Source organism: Hetaerina americana, unplaced genomic scaffold (assembly GCF_022747635.1).
Source record: "Hetaerina americana unplaced genomic scaffold, ioHetAmer1.1.p SCAF_7, whole genome shotgun sequence".
NCBI classification, from domain to species: domain Eukaryota; kingdom Metazoa; phylum Arthropoda; class Insecta; order Odonata; family Calopterygidae; genus Hetaerina; species Hetaerina americana.
In genome coordinates, this window is record NW_027287316.1 from 59,819,155 (window position 1) to 59,844,163 (window position 25,009).

Below are 25,009 nucleotides of genomic sequence, written 5' to 3' on the forward strand. Positions count from 1 at the left end.
CCCTTAAGAAAATATCTTTAATGATAAAAGAAACTGACTGAAGTTCATCTTCCAAAGAAATATCTAATGGTGGCCATGGCTGAATAAACTTCCATAAATTGAGTCGGGTTCATCAGTTTCGGCGCAGAAATATGGTCCTTGGAGTAGGATGATAGGCATTTATTAGAGGCTTTTTAAATATGGGGTGGAGTGGGATGGAAAAGGTAAAGTGGACGCAAAGGAAAGCAAATGAGGAAGTGCTAGGCATGTTGGTAAAGGAGAGAGAATTGCCGGAAGAAATCAAAAAAGGTAGGAAAGTTACATTTTGATTTTTAAAAATTTGTGTATACCCTGCAAGCCACGGCGAGGGTGTGTGACAGGGGGTAAATACACACCAGAATAAGTCTACCCGAACATGATCCTACCGCGGTCGAACAATGGTATTATGATCGTATTATTACTATCTTTCGTGGAAAAAATGACATCTTAAATCTATTTGTTCTAGACTTAATCTCTCTAATTTTATTAGTGTGATCTCTTCTACCGTAGTACGATGGGAGTAATAATACATTTTCAACATTTACTGCTAAAAAGACCTCCTTCCACTGTGTCTAAGAGCTTCAATCTGTAAGTTAATCTTCGCTCCGTGAGTGATCCCCAGACAGATGTAGGTATTTATCTCTAATACAACCTACTTTATCTGCTTTTTGGATAATCAAATTTTTAGATGTCACTGAATGAATAATGGACTGCAAGGCCTCTTACTCTGTAAAATACTTTTTCTTTTTTACTTCCGGTTGTGAGATTTTAAGGAACTCCTGGGAAACAACTTGTTTAACCATGATATTTCCATTCTGAAGGCAACTTCAAGGTAAACTTCCAGGTTTTTTCATGTTTTTATCAGAAATAGGAATTTTAGGCACGTACTTTAGGCACTTTTCTAAATAAGAAATGTCACTATTACAAAAGGAATATCTGGCAAGATAAACACCTTCATTAACTGTTTAATCTATGGAATGTATATGGAAATTTACCCCCAAGTGGTCAGGAAGAAGGTTGGGTAAGGGTACAGAAGTTCCTTCAGTGATGTGTGGCATTTTACAGCGTGCATTGTTTTTTTTATTGAGACATCAATAAGTTATGAAGGGAAGCAGACGAATGAGGCAATACCTGACGTAACGTAGTCTAATTTCTTAATTACTTAGCTAAAAAAATGTAATTGGTAAATTCCTCCTGTATTTATGAAATTTACGATTACCATTAAAAATTTTTAAACGCGAAAAGTAATTTTAATTTAGCATTTTAGTGAGCCAAAAATGATGATTGCCTTTACATATTATTTTGGCGTACTTGACTAAAGATAATATTTTCTTACTCTTCGTTCGGGATGATGTTTAGATGAACAATCAACATATGTACAATAGGCTAGGTGCCTGAACTTAGCCCCTTGCTTTAGGATCCAATAGGATGCCACAAAATTTAATCGCAGCATTCGATTAACTTTATTTATGTTAATAGAAAACTTAAAATTTGGGAATTTCCGCAAATATTAGCGTGTTCAATCAGTTGTGACAGATCGAAAGATATATTCGAACATCTAAGGCTCAAGTTTAACCTATGGTATACTCACTTTGAGTATATTCGCTAGTTGATTAATGACTGCAGTAATGCCCGTAGTTATAACAATATCCAAGAGGAAATTCTACTACTACATCAATATTGAAGAAAAGTTAGAGATAAGTTTGCATAAAATTCAAGATTAAATCAATTTATCCCTTTCTGAACTTGATATGAAGTAAAACAGTTTAGAGACGAAAGTGTATCATTTTTTAATGTCGTGGGCACTCAAAATAATTCGTTTACAAGAAGTCCTCTAATTAAATCCAAAGAGGTGTGAATATCTGCGAACAAAATAGATTGGTCGGTTCCGGAAAGGCAAGCAACGTTTGCACGATGAATGTTTCGCACCAGCAATTCGAAAACAAGCGAGAGCATTCGTGCGAATGGCGACTTGCCCTTACTCAGACTACCGTACTACCGTGTTTGTGATTCAATTGCAAGTGCCAATGAGAAAAATAAACTCGCCAACGGCTTGCGCGAAATGATTCGATTTCCGGCAGCGGACGGAGACGTGGGGAGAGGGGAGCGAGAAGGGGATGGGGAGGAGGGAGGTAAGAGCGGGGGAGGAACAGAGAAAGACCGAGGAAACAGCAGGAAATCAGCAATCTCGCTAGCGTTCGTAAGTTTAGTTCGCGAATGCGGAGGGATCCAAAGGCTTAATATTCCAGTTCCCAGGGCATTTAGGTGATATTCCGCGTGGGACTCGAAATTTTCCGCGCCGTGCTCTACCACCCACCCATATCCCCGCACTTATGCTGCGCCGCTCCCTCTACCCCAACCTTCCCAGCCGTCATCCCCCATCCTGATCCCCCTTGACTCGAGTAATGATCCTGGAAACCCTTCCTTCTCTTTCCCAACCTTTCGCGTTCTCCTTATTTGTATGCACGTCTTTCCTTCGTCCCCTTGCCGCCGATCACGCGCGAGTCCACGTTCAATTGTCAAGTCGGCAATGTCACGATATCCCACAGTTAGAAAGCAATGTTAGTTCTCCAAAGTCATTTGTGCCAATTTTTTTTGCACAATTTTCACACCATTTTAAGCCACAATATTTTGCCGCAATCCACTGCATATTTTACACCCTAAGTGCGTTGGTTGAGTTATCCCTATGAAGCGGTTTTTTAAAGTTTACCAAATTTCTACAAAACTAAAATTCGACTATCCTTACACTTTAAAGGACTGATCACGACAGCTGAGCTCCTCATATCGCTGATCTAGTAAAAGAAGCATCATAAACTTCAATGTAACTTCGAAAGGGATTTCGGGACGTAATCTCAGAATTTACTTGTGAATATTGTGTCAGAAATGCCTGTGAAATATTATATCGCATCCTTTAAGTATGCACAGCGAAAGAGAGATACATAAATATGTATATTTTCACATACTATTCTGATGAAGCAGCATTCATAATGACCAAAGCAACCACCAGCAGAAATAATAGCCCCAGGAAAAAATAGATTATTAGTACTTAACACGAGTAATTTCCTTTCCTGAAATACTTTCAAATGTTAAGGTGCTGCGATCGGTATTATGCAATTTATTATTGGTTAAGGAAAATTAATTTTCTTAAATGATATGCTCCAAAACCTTGAGAGCATATAATAAAGGAGTGAAAATCGTTTTTCTCTCCTATTTTAAAATTAAAAAATATTAAAATATTTATAAGCATGACCTCTCCTACCGCAATACGATGGAGTTTAATACATTTTCAAAATCACTGCTAAAGAGACCTTCCAATGTATGCAAGATCTTCAATCTTTCATTTAACCTTCGCTTTGTGGGTGATTCCCAGCCTAGCTGCTCTAATATTTTGGATACGCTTATAAGTTTATCATAACAACGTTTTACCAACCTAGCTCATCTACGCTGTGCGCGATCCAATTCGGCAATTAATCCAACTTCGTGAGGAGATCATATACTTAGCATCTATAGCATAGCATATATAAGTTATAGGCATCTCGTTTTTTTCTAAAGACTGAAAGTAGATAAATAGTTATAGTTGAGATTAAATTACGTGGGAACTCTTTCTGCCTACAATATATAAATGGCTCCACCATGCAATGATCAGGGTTCACGTAACTGTCGCTAGAGTGAGAAATGTTTTCAATGCTTAAAAGGCGTCGTGTATTGGATAAGAACTCTACGTAATCATCCATTTTTGCCACTTCAATTCTACATCTACATCTACATAATACCCCGCAAGCCGCCGCAAGGGCGTGTGGCGGGGGGTGTTAGGTCACCAACCGTAAAAAGGAAAAATACCACATGCAAAAAAACAACACGGAAAATTACACCCACAGCAGCGCACACGCTCATGCAAAAATCCCTTCATCCAATACTCATGCAAACACATATACCGCAAAACAACTAAAAAACTGCACCCCATGGGTGCAGTTTTGGTGCACCAATTGGTTTTAACACCCTTCTAAATCCATTGTCGATTGTGTGAGACATAGAGTGATGGTTTTATAAATGTAAAAAATGTATGATCGTCGGTGTGAGAGCTTATAGAAGGCCGACCGCGGTGTGATAATGAATCTAAGGAACCGAGGTCACAGAGCAGAGAATGGGAATAAGGGATCCCAACAGAAGCGTTCACATCGGCCGTGGAATCACGTCGACGTGACGGATAATGTGTTCCTCTAAAGAGAGACTATGTTGTGAAGTAACACAAGTTTCAACTTTCTGGAGAAAGTAGTTTGCCAAAAAAAAATTTGGAGAAATTAGAACTTGACGCTATTCGCACAGTTTGGGGATCTCTTGTCAAAATCAATAATGTTTTAGAAAATAACATCATTATCACATGAAATCTTTCATAAGAGTGAATTGTAAAAGTTACCCTGTACCCTGACAATCCATTGATATCGATGTAGTTGATGTGACCACTTTTCCTCGGTCTCCGTTGGCCTTCCTCTGTGGTTCTTTCTTTCAATATGGATATAATATATTGCGCCGAAACATTATATTATTCCTTTTGATGCCTTCTGCAACTTATTGTCCCGCCCATTCTTTGGTAAAGATGATTTTCATGGTTAAATAATAAATCCCATTTTAATTATATTTTTCTCCACTAACCCTGTGATTAAATCTCATCTTATCTTCTTTCTGTTTCCACAAACCTTCACGCTTCTCAGCCATGAGAAATGAACCTAAACAATTTAGAAACTACAGAATTTTCAGGGTTATTCCATTAGTCATCAGTTAATAAAATAGCGATTATAATCCGAACCATCATTATTACCACGAAATAAGTCATAGGAAGGAAAATGAATACGATATAACATAATTTGATCTATTGTACATTTTTTCCCACACATTAAGTATAGCTTCATGTTTTGTTATGGCTCAACGATAATAATTTTAATCCTACATCTACATGGTACCCGGAAATCCAACGTCACGGTGTGCGGCAGGGGGTGATTCAACACTAGACATGAAACATCAAAAATTAATTTTCCCATGATTTTTAGTTACGATGTATTTTTAAAATAGTTCAAATGACGTAGACTATGATAACAGCAGGTACATGCACTATGGTATCTAATTGAGATATACCTATCTATGCATACGAGAGGAGCAAGTACCTGCTAGTGACAAGAAGGACATTGACTAAGACTAGATGATGTGACAATCTATTAGGTTACTTGGAAATGTAAAAAGAAAACTATTTCTTCCCCTAGCGGTGTCGGATACCATTCTTCCGATCCACTATCGTTCGTGGGAAAAATACAATCTTAATTCTAACTGTTCTACCCTTTAACTATCTAATTTTTTGACATAGCTCCTTCCATTTTAGTGCGTTGGGGCTATGTAACAATACATTTTCAGCATAATTGCTAAAGAGACCTCTTTCAAAATTATATAAGATTTTTATTGTGTAATTTCAGCTTCGCCACGTGAGTGATTCCAACCTAGTTCCTCAAATAAAAAAGGAGTGAACGTGTACTATCGTTACACAACAAACTATATATACGATAAGAAAGTATGTATTATTGTTTAGGTTGTGAAGTGTGAAGTTCACGCTACAGAGTCGACCCGATTTTTCTCGTTCCATCGTGATAAGCGTAAACCGTCACGTGGCCATCCTGATACCGTGTTAACCCCTGAAGAGGCGCGACAGGGAATTTAATTGTTGGCGAGATTGGGCAGCCATTTTTCCTTCGGATGGCTCGCCGCGTGGTGGATCAAAAAGGCAATTTATGCCGCTGGCGATCTCCCGGAAGGGGGGAAAAAAGGAATGCAATAATCGGCGCTCGGCCAAAATTATGAAGAAAACTCCCTCTCGACATTTTTCCAAGCCATTACGAGCGGATCGTTCTCTGAAAATTGTTTCCTTCCATGGTTGTTTATTTATTTATTTTTTAAAAGAGCCTTTTGGCGATGAATAATGGCTCTATCCGCTTGTATTTTTTACTCAACCTTCCGGTTATTTTTTTAATTTTCAATTTCGGCACGCGACCCGAGAAAGGTTCCGCCGCCATTGGCTTTATCGTCCCCCTCCCCTTCCTCCCCCCCCTCCCTGCTTTCCATCTGGATCCTCCCACCCTCCTCCACATTATGGCACCCCAACGTGACGTCATCCCTATCCCTCCCTGCCCCGTCCAGCGAACCCACCGTAGCCCTATCGCCTCGCGGAGTCGTTTCCCGTCCACGCCGATGTAGGCGGAGGGTATGAAAGAGCAGCTGTTTGCAATCAGGGGGGCAGTCCATTCCCACGGATCGTTACAATGTATCGCAAAACTGTCCACCTGTGACCCTCATGACATCGCTCTTCAGAAATGATGCTGAAAATGTATCATTAGCCCCTTCATACTTATGGAATGAGAGGTTATGATAGACCAGCGAGATCAAGTCTAGACATGACGAGTACAGACAGACACAGTGAAGCAGACCGACAGATTTAAGATGTGTTTTTTTCCCGCGAATGATGAGGGATCAAAATAACAACTCATATCAAACAGCGCTAAAGGGGAAAAAGTATTTTTCTCTTTACATTCGAAGTAACCTAGTATGTTGATTTATCTCATCTAACCTTAGTTATTGTCCTTCTTATTGCTAAAAAATCTTCTCGCATGCATAGGGAATGATATCTAACTTAGATACTTAAGTGCATGTACCTGTAGTCATCACGACCTACGTCATTTGAATTTTTCAAATTACATACTATAACTGTATATTAAGATAAAGTTAATTTTTGATACTTCACGTCAGGTATTGAATCAGACCCTGCCACACACTCGAGCGGTGGCTTGCAGGACACCGTGAAGATCTGCACAAGTTGGTCGAATCCGGGTGATTTGATCAATATAATCCAACACATACAAATTGCCTTTTTTATCTACCTATTATATTTGATATATGCACCCAATCGACCTTAATCCCCCAATTTTAGCTGGTGTGTACTCGTGGATAAGATTCCAGTTTGAACGCCAAACATGAAGTGCCCCCCACCAGGCGCCCTTGGCCGGGTGACGGGGTGTTGTGTAAATAAATTTGATGATATGATACATTTGTGAATTGCCCAACCTGCATGGATAGAAAGCTACCCGATAATTGGTGACTGCGTTGCATGCGAGGCCGTCCTTTGTAATTGATTTCCCTATTTGTCTTCTAAGTGTAGTCGGTGGAGTGGTTAACAGTATAATGTGTGCAACAGATGTTGCATGAGTAGCGCGTTTAGTCGCTCCCCTTCAACGTGCCATGGGTTTGTTGGCCTAGTGGAGTATACGCAGTATCACGGGTTACCTAACACCCCATGCCACACTTCCTCGCGACAGATTGCGGTGTAGTGTATAGGTGTAATGGAAGGAAAAGTAAAAGAAAAGAATAGTGGAGGAAAACGGAGACTTAAAGACGCCGTAGACAGAAACCGATAAAAATATCAATAGCCGCAAATCAACCGAGAGATTGAAAACCATGGAGAGAGACTGGAATCGCCATTTGGAAGGGGGCACCTCCAATCCAATTATCGACTTTGACCATAATCGATTGCGAGCTTGCGTGGGAGTAGTTATGATGCACGTTAACAATCGACCTCCCGAGTGGAAGGCCCTCCGTGTAATGGGCTGCTCAACCTCGCAGTCGATTCTGCTCGAACCGGTAAATGATTTAGAAAACCTATTATGGGTGGCATTTTCATGCATGAACAAAAATAATAACCGTATCCCTTACAAGAAATTTGAAAGTAATATTTAATTTGGAAATAAGGACACTAATTTAGAGACAGTGACGCACTCTGTTGAAGATAATTTTATACTCAAGGTAGAGAGTGTATTCAAAATTATTTTGAGGAGAGGCAATAAATATTTATCCTTGATTTCATTAGATCCACAAATATTCGCCAAGAGTAATTGGCGTTACCCCTATAGTACCCCTAGGATATTTCCCCGCTTCGAGCCTTAAACAAGCGGAGATGCTGTTGAAGACCTTTAACTCCCATGTCATTTGCTCCAATACGGGAGTATTCGTACTCATGGTTATACTAGTATATTTATAATTTTTTTTGCAGGTTCCCCCCACCTTTCCCCATCCATTTGAAAAACCCGAACCCCCTCATCCCTTACCCTTTTCTCCTGGTGCTGTACCCCCTGCCACACACCTTTTTGGTGGCTCACAGGGTATTGATGTAGATGTTCTTCGCCTCCATGATACGATGTTCTGCCAGAATCAAATTTTCATTCCAACTCATTTCAAATTTAATGAAACTATATAAGTCAGCCCGGTAGTTGATTTGAATGGCGAGGGTAGAGTAATTCGCCTCTCAAAAAGTCCAAAGGTAAGTCGTGATGTGTGTTATGCAGAGTAGGGAGAATCAATTCCTTCTACATGGATACATCTTTCTCTGTGCCGACTTTAGTTTCCTAAGGAGATTTGAGGATTGTTCCTTCAAGCCTAAAGTTGATTTACAAGTCCTTTTAAATGCAACGTAAAAATTTCGAATTCACATTTTATGTAATGTATGCGTCACCACTGTTGCGCCATGTACAACCTTCGGAAGACTTCTTACGCGCAAATTTCAAGGACTACTAAAATTATTGGTAGCACTACAAAATGGGCCCCTGGTACCAGAAATATCACGTGGGTGAAGTTGGGGATGCCCAAAATCACAGGACATAAAATCCGAATCCTTCGGTTCAGTAGTTGAACCCTCTTACCTATTAGTTGATCACGTACTTCCTTCCAATGTTTTTTTTTCTTTCGTAGCGCCATTTTACATTTAAAAAATAGACAGAGATGACAGAGAAACGACACAGCTGACGGATGAATTACCATCGAGAGATTTGGCACAAAGGTTAGTTAAGGGCTTTTGTTCGGGTCTATATGTACATGTATATCTATATTCTCGTATATCTATATTTACAAACCCAGTTGTACGCAGGAGTTGGTTCATAATTACTGATGTCCATCCAATCTTTATTAGATCGACTAACTCGGAATACGATACTATTTGCATATTGATGTCCGTAATTAGCCATTGTCAGAAACGATGAAAAAATACCAAACAAACATCAAACGGGAGACGCATACACGTACATATATCACATATACCCTTCCACTTACTGTCTTCCTTGACTGTCCCTACCACAAATATGGAGTTTAGTGAATGGTTTCACGAGTTGCGTTCAAACACTAAGGTATTCCATTTTTTACTTGAGACTGCCAGTAGGTAGAAATATATGGTTGAGATTAAAATGCATGGACTCTATTTACTCGTATACTCATGAATCGATGGATGAATCTTACATTAAACAGGGTTTGTATTGGCGCCAACAGAATGAGATGTGTTCTTCAATGCTTAAAATCGCGTCTTTTGGTGTACGAGAAAAGATTATCTTCGTTGAGGCGAATGTGTCAACACACGAAACAAATTTTCGCCGGGCGTTGCTAATTTATTTACGTACATTTCTGCCGTAGATCTTCCCCCGCCTCCCATGCGGTCTAACCGTCGGCAAACGGTGGATGAGAAGGAAACGCGTTATAAAACGCCGTGAATTTGGGTCACGTGCGCGGATTACGTACGAACAGCTACAACGAGGACGGAAGTAATATAAATTGATGGTCGAGGGGGAGGGGATCGGAGGGTGGAATGGGGTAAGGGGGTAGTTGGAGGAAGGGAAACGTAAACATTTCACTGGTGGGGAGAGGGGGCGATGAGGCGGCGCCGGATAAACAATTTTTGTGCACGTCGCTCCACTTTTATTTCCCTTCCGGTGAAATTGCGATGAAGCCGTAATCTGTTTAAGTTTTCCACCGGAATCACTCAAGCCGGCCAGTTTCGGGCATAATTTCCACAAAGTCCCCCCCCCCCCGTCCCTTTCCCAACTACTTTCCCCTCTCCAAATCCCAGAACCCTGGGGCCGGATTCTTCATAACCCGTGCGATATCGTTACCGTTATTTACACCATTGATAACGGGTATTTTGTCACGTTTCTTCAGATTTATGTTCCAGAACCCAAAATATCTATCACGAATGATTGGAGCTGGGTAAAAATATCCTTTGGCAAATTGTCTGAGGAGGAAGTCCGCGTCATGGATAGTGATAAAAACTGCGCGCAAAAGAAACTCAATTTCCACATTCTTTGCTGACACGATGACACGCTGTTCTGTTCGAATCGTGGGATGCATTACGTATCGCGTAATGAAACCATACTGATTTCCAACGACTGGAGAGGGAGTGTGCAGTTTCGCTCGGCTGAATGGACCCAAGGATTGAGCTGAGGAATAAAATGAGAGAGGGAGAAGAATATAAAACGTTTAGGGAAAGGGGAGAGTTGAGGGAATTCAGAACTATCGGATAGGGTCATCGAGCGTTTCATTTTTACGAGTGCTTTTACACGAATGAAGACGTATCTTCAATGAAGAGTATTCATACATTTTTATTCATATAATTCACTGTAAAAATATTTAATTTTACCTTATACTTTAGCTTTATGTTTGGTTATAAGTGTTCAATATCCATAAATTTATCTTCAGCATTGCACCAGCAGCAACCATCGCCTTATGAAACATATTCAGCTCACCTGCCGAAGAAGGAGGTAACCCGCGACGCTGCATTGAAATTTGGTTTCCACCTAAACAAATCATCACCATAGAGGCCAATGCAGTGCTATAGCAGGATGATGGAGAGTATTTCATATCCTTTTGCATAGCTGGAAGAGGGTTTGAAATGTTTGAAGTGGAGAGAAAAATTCGATGAAAGGTGGACCCAGAGCTCCAGTCACTGCTCTTTCGGAAGTAATAATCAACAACGGTGAGGCCATTGCGAAAGAGGGTCGTCGAAGAAGATTGAGAGAATTATAATAAACATTAAAGATTTCATCGAGCGACACTCAAACGTTGGTAAAAGAAAAATGTTCATGGGACGTGTTTTTGCGTGCTTAGTTCCACAAAATACCCATTATGAAATTGCAATTATCTCGTGAAAATCAATGTGAAGTGAACACGTATTTCTCATCCTTTCTATACTGTGACTTTTGCATGTTCTGCAATATGGAGAAACATACATTACAGATAAAGGTGTGATATGGTGGAACCATTCCACAATAACAGAGTCGAAAACTCTTGCAATATTCCAAGAAATAAAGGTATATTTTCGACTAGATTCAATGTACTACATCACTTTCAAGTTTAATTTTCAAGCACCTGAAAATGATGTTGTACATTGAAACTAGTCGAAAATAAATCTTTATTACGGGGAAAATTTTGTGTTTGTCTCTCTTATTATGAAGAAATATCTAGATGGCAAGCGTTGTTCATCATCAAGAGCAAGCGCGAGCGAACTGAACAGTTTTCAACTTGCAATACTTGCCGCCAAAACAATGCTACAGATATATCAGTAAACTCTTGGCCATATTTAAGAGTATATTACACATTAAGCGAACAATATAGCATAAAATAAAAAAACTGTGTTATAAACTATCTCAATAAAAAAATTGCATGACCACCTTTTTTCTAACTGACCTCGTACTAAAATGCTAATTAAGGATATTTTCGACGGATGGGTAGAGAGTAAAATCGCTCACGAGGTTTCTATCGCGATTTCAGGGCAAACAATGGTCAGTTCCTTGGTCCGAAAACACAAAATTTAGAAAAATATTTCCATTACCTCCCAATTGCAGTTTATCCTTGGCTTTTTCCTCTGTAAATATTTTCTTCTGTATTTACTTCAGTTACGGTATTCAATAAGCTATCATTTCCCAGTTATATTTAATTAAATTTCCTCTCTTTCTCCGTGTCCGTCACAATCATTCCTCTGCACTCATTTTTCAAAGTACTTCTTAGTTTTTTACTCGGTCTATCGATTTTGTTTTCATCATTCTTCTGCAAAATCACATTTGCGTTGCCTCCAATCTTCTTTCTCTGCTACTTATCATGTAACAATCGTATGATATAATATAAATTCATATATAAGACACAGTTATTATGCGTTTTTGCTAAGTTATTAACTCTAATTCGCACTTTTTTTGGTTTTAAATATTTATTATCTTAATACGCAGTGATAGAATTTTACTTTATAATTTCCACCGCGCCTCGTGCAATCCCTCCTCCCCGTCCGCGGGTCTCCCCATCCCTAAACATGCTTCCCATCATAATACCCCCTTCAACCAGTGTTACAATGTTTCCGTCCTAGCGTCCCCACATCCGATAACCCTATAGAATTAAAAACCCTTGAATTGGCTTTCATTTACATCTGTATGGCCTATCAGCATCCGGGCCTCAATGTCGTTCACTGATGGGAGTGGCCTAAAACTGTTAATTCCACCCCTTCCCTCTCCCTTTCCTCTCCCCAACCATTCCTTTCACCCCTCCTTCGCCTCCCGTTCTCCCCTTCCCCTGGCCCCCTTCCCTTTCTCTCGCACCCCTCACCCCAACAACTCCAGCAGTCTCTACTTCTATATCTTCAGAGGAAGACGGATTGTTTCCGTCGAAATATCAAGAAATAACGTGTGTGTTCTTCTTTTTTTGTGTTTCTATATTATGTGTTACTGTGTATTGTACTATTCGGCACTTCCGTGTTACGTCTATGAAAGCATATATATACATATATATATATATATATATATATATATATATATATATATATATATATAAATATATATATATATACATATATATAATTTAATCCTTATATATATATATATATATATATATATATATATATAATTTAATTCTTATATATATATAATCTAATTCTTATATATATATTCTTATATATATACATGTATATATACATTCAAACACGAAATACCGCCAAACGGCGATCAAATACTCATTTACATACAAACACATGTAAGGAAAAGGAATAGGAACACACATAAAGGACAAACACAGGAGAAGTGGGGAAGGCGGAATCAGGCAGATCAAGAATGTAAAAATATATTTACATTCGTGATCTGCCTGATTCCGCCTTCCCCACTTCTCCTGTGTTTGCCCTTTATGTGTGTTCCTATCCCTTTTCCTTATATGTGTTTCTATGTAAATGTATATCTATAAAATTATATAAAAATAATTTATATATATGCGCACACACATATGGAAACCCAGAGGATATAACTCCATTTGGTGATTCTGATTCAGAATATAACAGACCAAGTAATCGGCTTGAAGGCAGAAAGTCACTTTAAATCCTCATGGAAGGAGTAGCCTAGTAAGTAGAGCGATCAGCCCCTCACCAGAGATTTGCCCAGAATGTCACCCAGCTTTACCTAAGCTGTTTGATTTTACAGGTGCCAGATCTTCCTGGGAAACCGCAGGCGGCACAGGGAAGGGAACTCAGCTGCCCCTTCACCCGCGACAATCGCCAACATGCTTCCCCTTGCGCACTAAGTTTTCTGGGACTTGGCTTTCCACTGCGTCCACTTTGGCGGAAAATATGTGCATTTGCGTTTTATTTTGATTTTTTTTACCATGCTTGAGTCAATAGAAGATCCCACCGTCACTAATATACGGTCTGTTATCCGAATTCTGAAGTCGAGAAAGCCCAAAAACACTGGGATTCATCGGTAGAAATTGTTGAAATTTATATTGACAGTGCTTTGAATGATGGAAATGTTAGGAAATTGGAAAGACAGTTCATCAAGGAGCTGAAAAATGTAAATGATGAACAAAGGAGATCATGGCAATGCTCGGTACTATGCTGCCGGTGCCTTACAATCACTAAGCATCGATTTTGGGTGAGCATAAGTTGACCATCTACCCTACAATCCGGAACTTGCTCCGAGTGACAATGATTTGTTCTTGCATCTGAAGTACTCTCCGGAAAACCAACGGTAATACAACGGTGATGATGTAAAAAACGCCGTGCAGCAATGTTTGTCAACGTTAGCGGCGATGTTATTTGAAAAGGGTATTAAAAAAAATGGTCTCCAGGCTCGATGGGGGGCCCTCAATAACATTGAAAATTATATTGAAAAATATTTTAAGGCATGCTATTTCATGTAGAATTAAATTCAAACAAAAATAAATGAGATTCGTGAAATTTTTCCATGCAAAAAGACGATGTTTACTTTTGGAGCGGCCCTTAAATCCTATCCGGGTGGTCTAATCTGCCAAAACCTACATTCTTAGGGGTTCTAGCAATTCCTCTCTGTAGAAAGGAGGGGTAGGAAATTAAAAATCTGGGTGCATTGGCTCCCATCTTGTGTTTGGTGGTGACACGAGGACGGAGGTGTTAATCCTACGCTCATCCCTTCATTTCCCCGGGAGAACCTCACACCCCTCTCCCTCAGCCCCCCGATTCAGGATCGCAGGGGGGGGGGGGAAGAGACGAGGGGACGGGGAGGAGAGCGAAAGAGGATGAGAGGCAGTGGGGGTGCGTCTGAAGGGGAGGCGGGGAAGGAGGTAATCCCGGTCGTGGTGCGCCCTACTTTCCTCCTTTGATTTGATTCCCTCGGAACGCCGTAATTTTCAGGACGAAAACCCTCCCCCACCCACCCTCCCCAACCGCCCGCATCCCTTATTTCCATCCCCCTACGGCATGCCGTCTCCCACTCCCGAGTGAGGGAGGGATTCGTGTGTTTCTCATCCCCCCCCTTGCCCACCCTTCCCCCCCTAACACTTCCCCTCCAAGATGCTACCGGCTTTAATTAAAAAGAATTGAATTCTGTTGTGCGCGACGTGGATGGGACCCCAACCTCCCATTATTCCCTCTCCTCAGCTACGGTTGGAGGGATGAGAGGGGGTTGACGGTGGCGACTTCCCCATTGATCGGGATGATTGGGAGATGTCATCGAAGTAGGGGGGGGGTAGGTGCAGGGGTTTGTGTCTTTGTGTGTGTGTGCAAATGGGGTGGGGGGGATGAGGAGAGTGCCACCCTCTCAGCGCTCTCAGCATCCGACTTCGATTATACCGTCGAACAACGGGCGCTCCTTTGCCAAATCGGCGATTAGATTAGAAGGCGGGCACGGGCCCATGAGAAAGCGGCCCGCATTGGGTTTTTTGTGATTGTTTTTTTTTGTGAATTATTTTTGGGGCAAGCGGAGACATTGGGGGCGTTTTCAAAGGGAAACCATTTGGAAAAGAACACGCTCGTTGTCCGGCAGCGCATCTTGAGACCCGATTGATTTTCGCGATTTTAAATTTTCACCAAGGAGCATTCATTATTGAATTGTTGCCACACAAATTTTTGCACAATATTATAGTTTATATTTGCGACAATTTTTTATGGACGATCTACGTTTCACACTCATCTTTCCATTTATATAATCTGAACCTTGAATTAGTATATTGTGTCCTCTGAATCGCGATTTTTAAATATTTTTTTATATTCCTTACTATTCATATTGATATTATACATGTATTTACAATGTTATCATTCTAAAGTAATGTTTTGTCATGTCAAGTGAATATGAGACTCATTTATGTCGTATATTTCATTTTCACTCTACTCCTTTATTGTAATAATATAAAAATTGTCGCTTCCTTTCAAAGCTACCTAAATAATACTGTATTTGCTATCTACAGAGCTAAGCTAATTAATTAAAATTGTGCAACTACATACTATTTCCTGTGGTATGAAAAAAATCCCATTAAGAGGTCTATTCTATTTTTCAAGAATAAAAACAAAAACAAATTTTCCATCTAGTCATGTTTATTTATTATTGAAATTCTACCAGTGAAGTTAAGTTTTATATGGGCATAATTAAAATAGTGGTGAGGCGATACAATTCCTTCCCTCTTCTAAGAAAACATGAACTCACATACGACACCACAGTAAGTCTCTCTATTGTGTTAAGTGCCTTCCTCCCTGCATATAAACCAATAGGTTTCGCATATCATGCCCTTCCTCCCTTACCTAGTGCTCTCCCGTTAAAAAGTCTTCAACATCCAATTGCTGAACAAAGCAGTCCCCAACTATCTTTCCTACCTCCTGTGGGTTACTCCCAGAAATCCCCTACCCTCCCCCACAATGTCTCATACTTCCTCGTTTGTTTCCCATTCTGTCCATTTCATCTTTTCCATCCTTCTCCACACCCACTTTTCAAAAGTCCTCAGTCTACACTTACCATCTTGCGTCAAAGATCATGTATCCGCACCGTATCAAACCGAGCTCCATATCGGGGACGAGAGCCAACGAGGGGTAGCCATAGTATTAAATGAAGAGGTAGAAAGAAGTGTAGTCAACATAGAGCAGGTAACGGATAGATTATTACTAGTAGAGATAAAAGCAGAACCGACGAGCTTGGTTATTATTCAAGTATACATGCCACCGAGCAGCCATAAGGAAGAAGAGGTCGATAGGATATACGATGAGTTAGAGGACATGATCGCGTGTGTTCCTGCATGGAAACATTTGATAGTGATGGGGGATTGGAATGCGACGGTAGGCGAAGGAAGAGATGGTGACGAGGTCGGGGACTACGGTTTAGGCACGAGGAATTACCGCGGGGAATAAGCAGTTGAGTTCTGCAGGAGACAGGAATTAGTCATCACCAACACTTGGTTTAGACACCAAAAAAGACGCAGGTATACACGGTAAATGCCAGGTGACTCAGAAAGGTATCAGCTAGATTATATCCTGGTTAGACACAGGTTTAGGAACAGTGTGATAAATTCGCACAGCTTCCCGCAAGCGGATGCGGACTCTGACCACAATTTAATTGTCATGAAATGGAGCGTCCGTTTCAAAAAGATAAGGCAGGGGCGGCGAGTTAGAAAATGGTATGTAGAAGCATTGAATGGTTTGAAAAGGAAGGCATACAAACAGGCGGTAGAGAAAATCATGGGGGATGGTAAAGAGCTAAGTACTATCGAAGGAAAATGGGAAAGTATCAAGAAAGGGTTGTCTAAAGCCGCAAAATACACTATTGGAACCGTTAACGCTAAAAGGACTAGGAAACCATGGATCACGGATGAGATGATTACAAAGATGGATGAGCGGCGAAAATGGAAGAATATAAATACAGAATTAGGCAAAATGAAGTACAAAGAATTAAACAGTAAATTGAGGCGGGCAACAAATTAAGTAAAAGAAGCATGGTGGAAGACGCAGTGTGAGGATATGGAAAATCTTCAGAGGAAGGGTGAAATTTGTGCGCTGTATAGTAAAGTTAAATCTTTATCGGTAAGTAAGAAAGGGAGATCTATGCTAACAGTTAGAGATAAGGTGGGTAAGGTAATAATTGACGCAGGAAAGATCCAAGAGAGATGGAAGGAGTATATAGAAGAAGTGTATAGTAAAGACCTTAGACCAACAAAGTTAGACATAGAAAATGAGCATGACGCAGAGGAAGATAGCTTTCTTAGCAGTTTTAGATCCTATTCCGAAAAAGGTAAAGGCTACATCATGTGAGGACTACAGGACGATAAGTTTGATATCCCACGCTGCTAGAGTTGTTCTCAGGATCATAAACAAAAGGATAGAGAGTAGGGAAAATTTTTACTTAGGGGATGATCAGTTTGGGTGTAGGAAGGGGAGAGGTAGGGAGATCTATGCTAACAGTTAGAGATAAGGTGGGTAAGGTAATAATTGACGCAGGAAAGATCCAAGAGAGATGGAAGGAGTATATAGAAGAAGTGTATAGTAAAGACCTTAGACCAACAAAGTTAGACATAGAAAATGAGCATGACGCAGAGGAAGATAGCTTTCTTAGCAGTTTTAGATCCTATTCCGAAAAAGGTAAAGGCTACATCATGTGAGGACTACAGGACGATAAGTTTGATATCCCACGCTGCTAGAGTTGTTCTCAGGATCATAAACAAAAGGATAGAGAGTAGGGAAAATTTTTACTTAGGGGATGATCAGTTTGGGTGTAGGAAGGGGAGAGGTACGCGCTATGCCATTGCAGTAATGAGATTATTGATCGAGAGGAATATAGAACACAACCAGGAGGTATTTGCCTGTTTCGTAGATTTCGAAAAAGCGTTTGATAGAGTGAATTGGGAAAAACTAATGAGTATTCTGCAGAAAATAGGAATAGATTGGAGGGAAAGGAGGCTAATCCGCAACCTGTACATGTCTCAGACTGCTCAGGTGCGAGTGGGGAACGGGGAGTCCGGTTGGGCAGTGTTATGAAGATGTGTAAGGCAGGGTTGCCCATTATCACCGTTGCTGTTCAACCTGTATGCAGAGGAAATGATCAAAGAGGCATGGGAAGACCTCGAGGTAGGAATGAAAGTTGGCGGGGAATTCGTAAAATCAGTTAGGTTTGCTGATGACCAAGCTTTATTTTGTCAGTCAGCCAGAGGGCTGCAAGCTTTGCTTAGTGAATTGGAAATTCAGTGCGACAGGTATGGGATGAGAATCAATATTAATAAAACAAAGGTTATGCGATTTTCTAGAAAGAAAAAGGCTAAGCTTAACATTAAAATAGGAGGGCAAAAACTAGAGCAGGTAGAACAGTTTACGTATCTCGGTAGTGTTTTGGACCAACACGGTCAAAGTAGTAGGGACGTAAGGAGAAGGATTGCGCTAGGCAAAGAGGCTTTCACAAGGAGGAGGGAGTTGATGACAGGGACGCTGAGTAAGGATGTTAAGAAAAGACTCGTTAAAACTTTGATATGTAGCGTAGCTATGTACGGCGCGGAAACGTGGTCATTGAAGCAGGAGGATAGACGTAGATTGGAGGCTTTTGAAATGTGGGTTTGGAGAAGAATGGAGAAGGTGAAATGGACAGAGAAGAAAACAAATGAGGAAGTACTTGGTATGATGGGCGAAGAGAGGGGTTTGTTGGGAGAAATCTAATGGAGGCAGGAAAAGTGGATGAAGGGGGTATTGACCGGCGGCGGGATGTTGAAGACTGTAATTTAGGGGAGAATGTTAGGCAAACGAGGAAAGGGAAGGAACAGGATAGGGATGTTGGACGGGATGAAGGGAGGAAGAAAGTACTCAGGGCTGAAGAGGGACCTCATGTAAAGGAGGATTTTGTGTTTTGCTAGGGGTCACAAATTATTTAATTAGGAATTATGTCTATCCAAAAACCTACCTTAACCGGTAGATTACCTAATAATAATAACTCAAAAGTCAATTTGCTCCTCCTTATGAAAACCTCCGTGCTAAACGCAATTATTCTCATGTCCCTATTACTTTGATCATTTTGGTCCAAAATATTTTAGGGATAGGTGGACGGTTCAATCTGTTTTCGTTTATGAATCCTATCCCACAACACATCTTTCGCTAAATTATTTCCATTTACAATCGATTTATTCGCGATGAGATCCAATAGTATTCAGAAATGTTATGTATGACGGATAATCTAGTGGTTAGACGGCGCTTATTCAGGGAATAAGGAGAAACACACAGGAAAGGCACACAATGTGCCAATACGAGCTTCGAATCGTTTGAATAAAGGCATGCATCATTCAGAACATTTACCACACTAATGGGGAATAAGGAAGACTAATAAGTTCCCATCGGAGTGGAGCTTCGGGAAAATTGAGCAAATAAAGAAAATATCAGGAAGTGATAGATTATGTACTCTTCATACGCAGCGCTCACATTGGCCCAATTAATGACCTGCCTCCGGAGTTTTCCGGAGAAAATTAGTAATTCAACCTCTAATAGACTGCATCCTTTTCACATGGAAGGAAACATCAAGCATATCCTTGATCAACCTTTCCATATTCTTGAGGAGTTGTTACCAAACGTGGATAAGCGTGGTCTTTTGTCCTCATCGTTTAACCAAAGAGCGTTTTTTTACCAATAAGGCTTCCAAGTACCGTTTATCCAAAAAATCCTACGATATTCTTTAAGGCTTGTTAAAAGTATATGAAAAGCGTTATACATACGTATATATATATATATATATATAATATTTATGCTTTTGTAGACGTAACACGGAAGTGCCGAATAGTACAATACACAGTAACACACAATATAGAAACACAAAAAAAGAAGAACACACGTTATTTCTTGATATTTCGACGGAAACAATCCGTCTTCCTCTGAAGATATAGAAGTAGAGACTGCTGGAGTTGTTGAGGTGAGGGGTGCGAGAGAAAGGCAAGGGGGCCAGGAGAAGGGGAGAACGGGAGGCGAAGGAGGGGTGAGAGGAATGGTCGGGGAGAGGAAAGGGAGACGGAGGGGGAGGAATTGACACAAAATCGGAAAATAGAACAACATGCTCACCGCAACCATTGTAACGTACGAGCCCAGGTTTCCACCTACAAAGTATTAATCAAGACCTCGAAAGACAAAACAAAGGCCACGCACGCTAAAACTCATTCGGAAAAACACAGTGTCCACCCCCCGATATGCATCGCTTCCACAAAGTAACAATTATAGGCCACTCCCATCAGTGAACGACATTGAGGCCTGGATGCTGATAGGCCATACAGATGTAAATGAATGCCATTTCAAGTGTTTTTAATTCTATAGGGTTATCGGATGTGGGAAGGGAGGCTAGGACGGAAACATTGTAGCACAGGTTGAAAGGGGTATTATGATGGGAAGCATGTTTAGGGATGGGGAGACCAGCGGACGGGGAGGAGGGATTGCACGAGGCACGGTGGTTATTAATCCTAATGTTAAGTGGTGTGGAACATTGGCCTATGTAAAATGACGGGCAGAGTTTACAGGTAAGAAGATAGACTACATTCTTGGAAGTGCAGGAGGAATAGGGGAAGGGCGGGAGAGAGTTAAATGGTGGGATGGAGTGGGGTGGAGTGGTGAAAATAGGGCAGGTTTTGCATCTTGCTCGATGACATGGAGTGGGTATGGCTCTGGGGGTGTGAGGGGATTTTGAGAGCGGCCTGGTGGATTTGAGGATATCTGCTAGGTTGGCGGGACGTTTGAAGGTGACAAAGGGGCAATTGGGAAGAAGGTTGGAGGAAGTGTTGTGATTTTTGAGGATGGGGAATAGGTCTTTGAGGATGAATTTGAGAGACTGAATGCCTGGGAAGTAGGTAGTACAGATTGAGAGAGGCTGGGAGTCTGTGGTTGAGGCAGGCTTGAGGGTGTAGGAATGTTTAAGTATTTTTTTATGGAGGAGGGAATCAGGGTATCCTCGTTGGAGGAGGGAGTGGTGAAGGTTGTTAAGGTATTTCTTAAGGGATTCGGGATGGTTGCAAATGCGGTGACCGCGGATAGAGTAAGAAATACCTTAACAACCTTCACCACTCCCTCCTCCAACGAGGATACCCTGATTCCCTCCTCCATAAAAAAAATATTGTTTATATATATATATACATATATATAATTGTATAGAAAAATCATGAAGAAAACAAGCCATTAATAATTTCACAAAATAAATATATCGAAGTAGTAATGAGCGTTATTATTTTTTTTCAAATTGATTTGTATAAGTTAACTTTTACTAATATTATTATGCGGAGCATCAACCGGTAGCTTTAATAATTACTAAAGCAATAAAATGTACAATAGTAGCAAATCCAAAGTACACTTTTCTCTAAGCATATAATTTTGGTCATGAATCTCAGTTGGTCAAATAAATATTTGAAGAAAAAAACGTTCATTTCAATTTATGGAATATTTCGTCAAATGATAGAAATTACTATTTTTCTTTGAATATTTATTTGGTAGATTAGATTCCTAACGATGAGTTTTTTATTTACGGAAATTTAGATATGCAGATGAACTCACGGTATAATGGGCACAAATTTTAAAAATATATTTACCATATTTTACCGATTATTTATTGAATGGAAAAGTGAGTACTGCGGAATAAAGGAATAGATTGGGAATTGGGTGGCTCCTATGAAATATTCGTATAACATGGGAGGCATAAGTAAATCTTTTGGATGGAGAATCATATGCTCAGCGATATGTAGGGCAGTAAGGCATGGATATCTACATGACCCGTGCTTCTTCAACAGAGAGACATGTGAAGGATTAGAGACAGGAAGGAAGTTAGACAGATCTCTGTAGAGGGAGTTGATGATGTTGATCTACCTGGTGATCACACTTAGCCTAGCCTACCAGCCAAGGAATTACAGCCATTGTTATGCGCATCACAGTACAACCGTGAGCAGCAGAGGATGAAGATAAATCACAATCTAACGAAATGGAATTCTCAGGAAAAGGGGAGAATAAGCTGAACGCCGAAGTAACTACAGCAATCAAAACACTTGACCCAATTAGCAAGTGTTTCAGACAAAAACGGCTGTAGGCTTGGTGAAGGTAAGAACAGGAGAATTGAGCTAACAAATGATGAATTTACAAAGAAGAAGGAGCCAATGACATGATCTTTAATAATGAAAGTAAAGAAAAGATTAATGAAACATTCGAAGCTACGTAAAGCACAGGTTCCGAAACTGGGTCTTTGATAAGACAAGACAAACACAGAGTTTATGGTTAAATTCAAACCTGGATGACAATAATGAAGCTCTTATTATTTCATCTAAAATAAAATATAAACCTTATAACTACGCAATGACCACTAGCCACTGAAAGGTTAAGTCGATTGTTGTTTTACCGCCGTGCACAGTTTATCTTTCTGAGCTAGATTTTATTTGAAGAGAAGATATATGGACGATGAATAATGATATAATTTTAATATTGTTCTTCTTTAATGCACTGTGCGTCATTTAATGCCGCGATACGTTAATATCAATGATTGTCTACACTTAATTTCTGGTCAGTATAAATAAAGCATGTCTAAGACTTATCACGGGGGTTTTTATAACTATATACATTAACATTCGACCTTACGCTCTTTTGAAAGAGTATATATACTACTTTTTCTCAACATTAATAAGCTTTCATGGAGTCTAGATTTGTAAAGTGTAACGATTAACTCAACTTGCCAGAGTTATTATAAATTTGTATATAAGTATGTATACTGTTCTCAGAGTCTTAAATACTAAAGTTTGGAATAGGCTGGTAACAGGAAATATATCAGAGGATATTTAAAGGATTTACAATACAATTTCAATTTTACTCATACATAAATATGTCACCAAAAAAATATACTTTAAAAGAATTCACGTGCATGAAATTTATACCACTTTTCTATGCATTTTCCACAATACTTGTCACCAATTGACACTCAAAATCACGGAAATGGCGGTAAACTGACTTCTGCCACTTTTGGTATACCTCTATTATTTCCCGATAAATCAAATAATATTTTGATGCATTCAATAATGTTAATTTCACTATTCAAGATATTCAAGAGAGAGAGAGAGCCACGCCTTTTCTGGCAACGAGAAATTCCGTCATATTTTTGCCGCGGCACTCGAGAAGCTAATCCGACCACGGGACGAACTAATTAAAAAGAGACTGCGCGCCGCACTCCACGGACTGGTTGATCCCTTTTGTTCGTCCTGAGCAAGGTTTGAATTTCGGATAATACACTTCTTTCAAGAATGAAAATATAATCGGGGAAGGATTGACCGGAGGGAGGAAAGGCTAATCCATCACCGGATTCTTGTATCCCTACCGCCCCACTGTCAGCGGGCCCCTTGGGACTCGACAAACAGTCCTTGAGTGGGATGCCGGGTGGTTGGGTGCACCTCAGCACATCTGCCTTGTTCTACCGGGGGACGGAATGAGAGCAAGGGAAGGGGTGGTTGAGAGTGTGCTGCATGCGTGCGCGCCAAAGGCCTAAGGACGCAGAGCGCCCACTCCATCTCAAGGGTCTCTTCACCTTCTCAAGGACGTGGCTCTCTTCATCCCCCCATTCCACATCGAGGGCGATGATATCATTTTCAGTGATTCCATATTAGGTAAATATTGCTATTATGTGTTATTGCCACAATGGTCGAATAATGAAATTAAGATCGATTATAATGATAAATGTTACATTAAAAAAATATAATCGAAAAGAATTACGATAACGTTAGAACTGAAATTTTTTATGAATAAAATTATGGATTTATCATCTCATTCAATTTTAATTTTTTATTTTAACTTTATAGTTGTTCTGAAAATAGGTTTGAAGTGTTCAGTTCTACCTTAGTTGTTGCTGAGTTACCATTGCAAGTTTAAACTTAGTTGTTGACGAAAAAATTTCACCCATGGTCATTAATCATATAATTCTGTAATTAAGGTAGCACTGAAAGTATAGCACTCCTACTGAAACGAACTTTGACATTATTCTCAGATGAAAAAAAAACTTTTGGGAGTTAATTTCCACCCCTTATCGTTGGACCTCAGTTTTTCATATTTTTGAGTTCCACCGAAGGTATCTCATTGACATTTTTATTTGTCGCTGCCAAAAAGCTATGGCTCACTCAACATATCTGAAGGAATATTAATATTTTGATAATGAAATGGAATTTTAATATTACCAATTAAATCCCCCTGCCAAAATATATTATTCTTAAATTACAAGGATATATTAAAATTTCTGATATTTCAGAAAAATATAAGCTTCTTATTTTCGTATAACTTGAAGGGGGAACGGTGTCCTTCCATAATGTAAAATCGGACCGTCGTCAGATAATACTTCCAGCGCAGCCCACTTATAATACATTAACATAACAATCGCCATATACGCGTTGACTGTTCATTTCAATGCATATCGAATGGACGAAATTACAAGTAGATCAGGCAATGAAATGTTAAATCAATCCTCAGAGAAGAACAATTTATTACTTAATGAATAGAAATAGAAAGATGTTCGAAGTGATGAAGAATAACATTTCAATTAACATAAATACTTAGAAACGTAGGATTATCTATAATAATTGTAGACAATATAAATATCTCCTATACATCTATTGTTTCCACTTGAATATCGTGCAACGGCGAGGTCCAAAGATGGAGCTACTTGTAAGAGGCAACATACGTTGCTTAAAATGTTATCCATTTTAATTTTCACAATGAAAACATTTTTCTAATTATATTAACTGGATTGAAGTGGTGTCTATCGAACTGGTTTTATCATATACCGCTGGCTCGGATTAAAGAACATCATCGGTGATTACATTTTAATGCGGACTCCAAACTTTAATATAAGTCATAAATATAATGAATATATACGTGTGTATGCATATATTTATGTATTTATATATT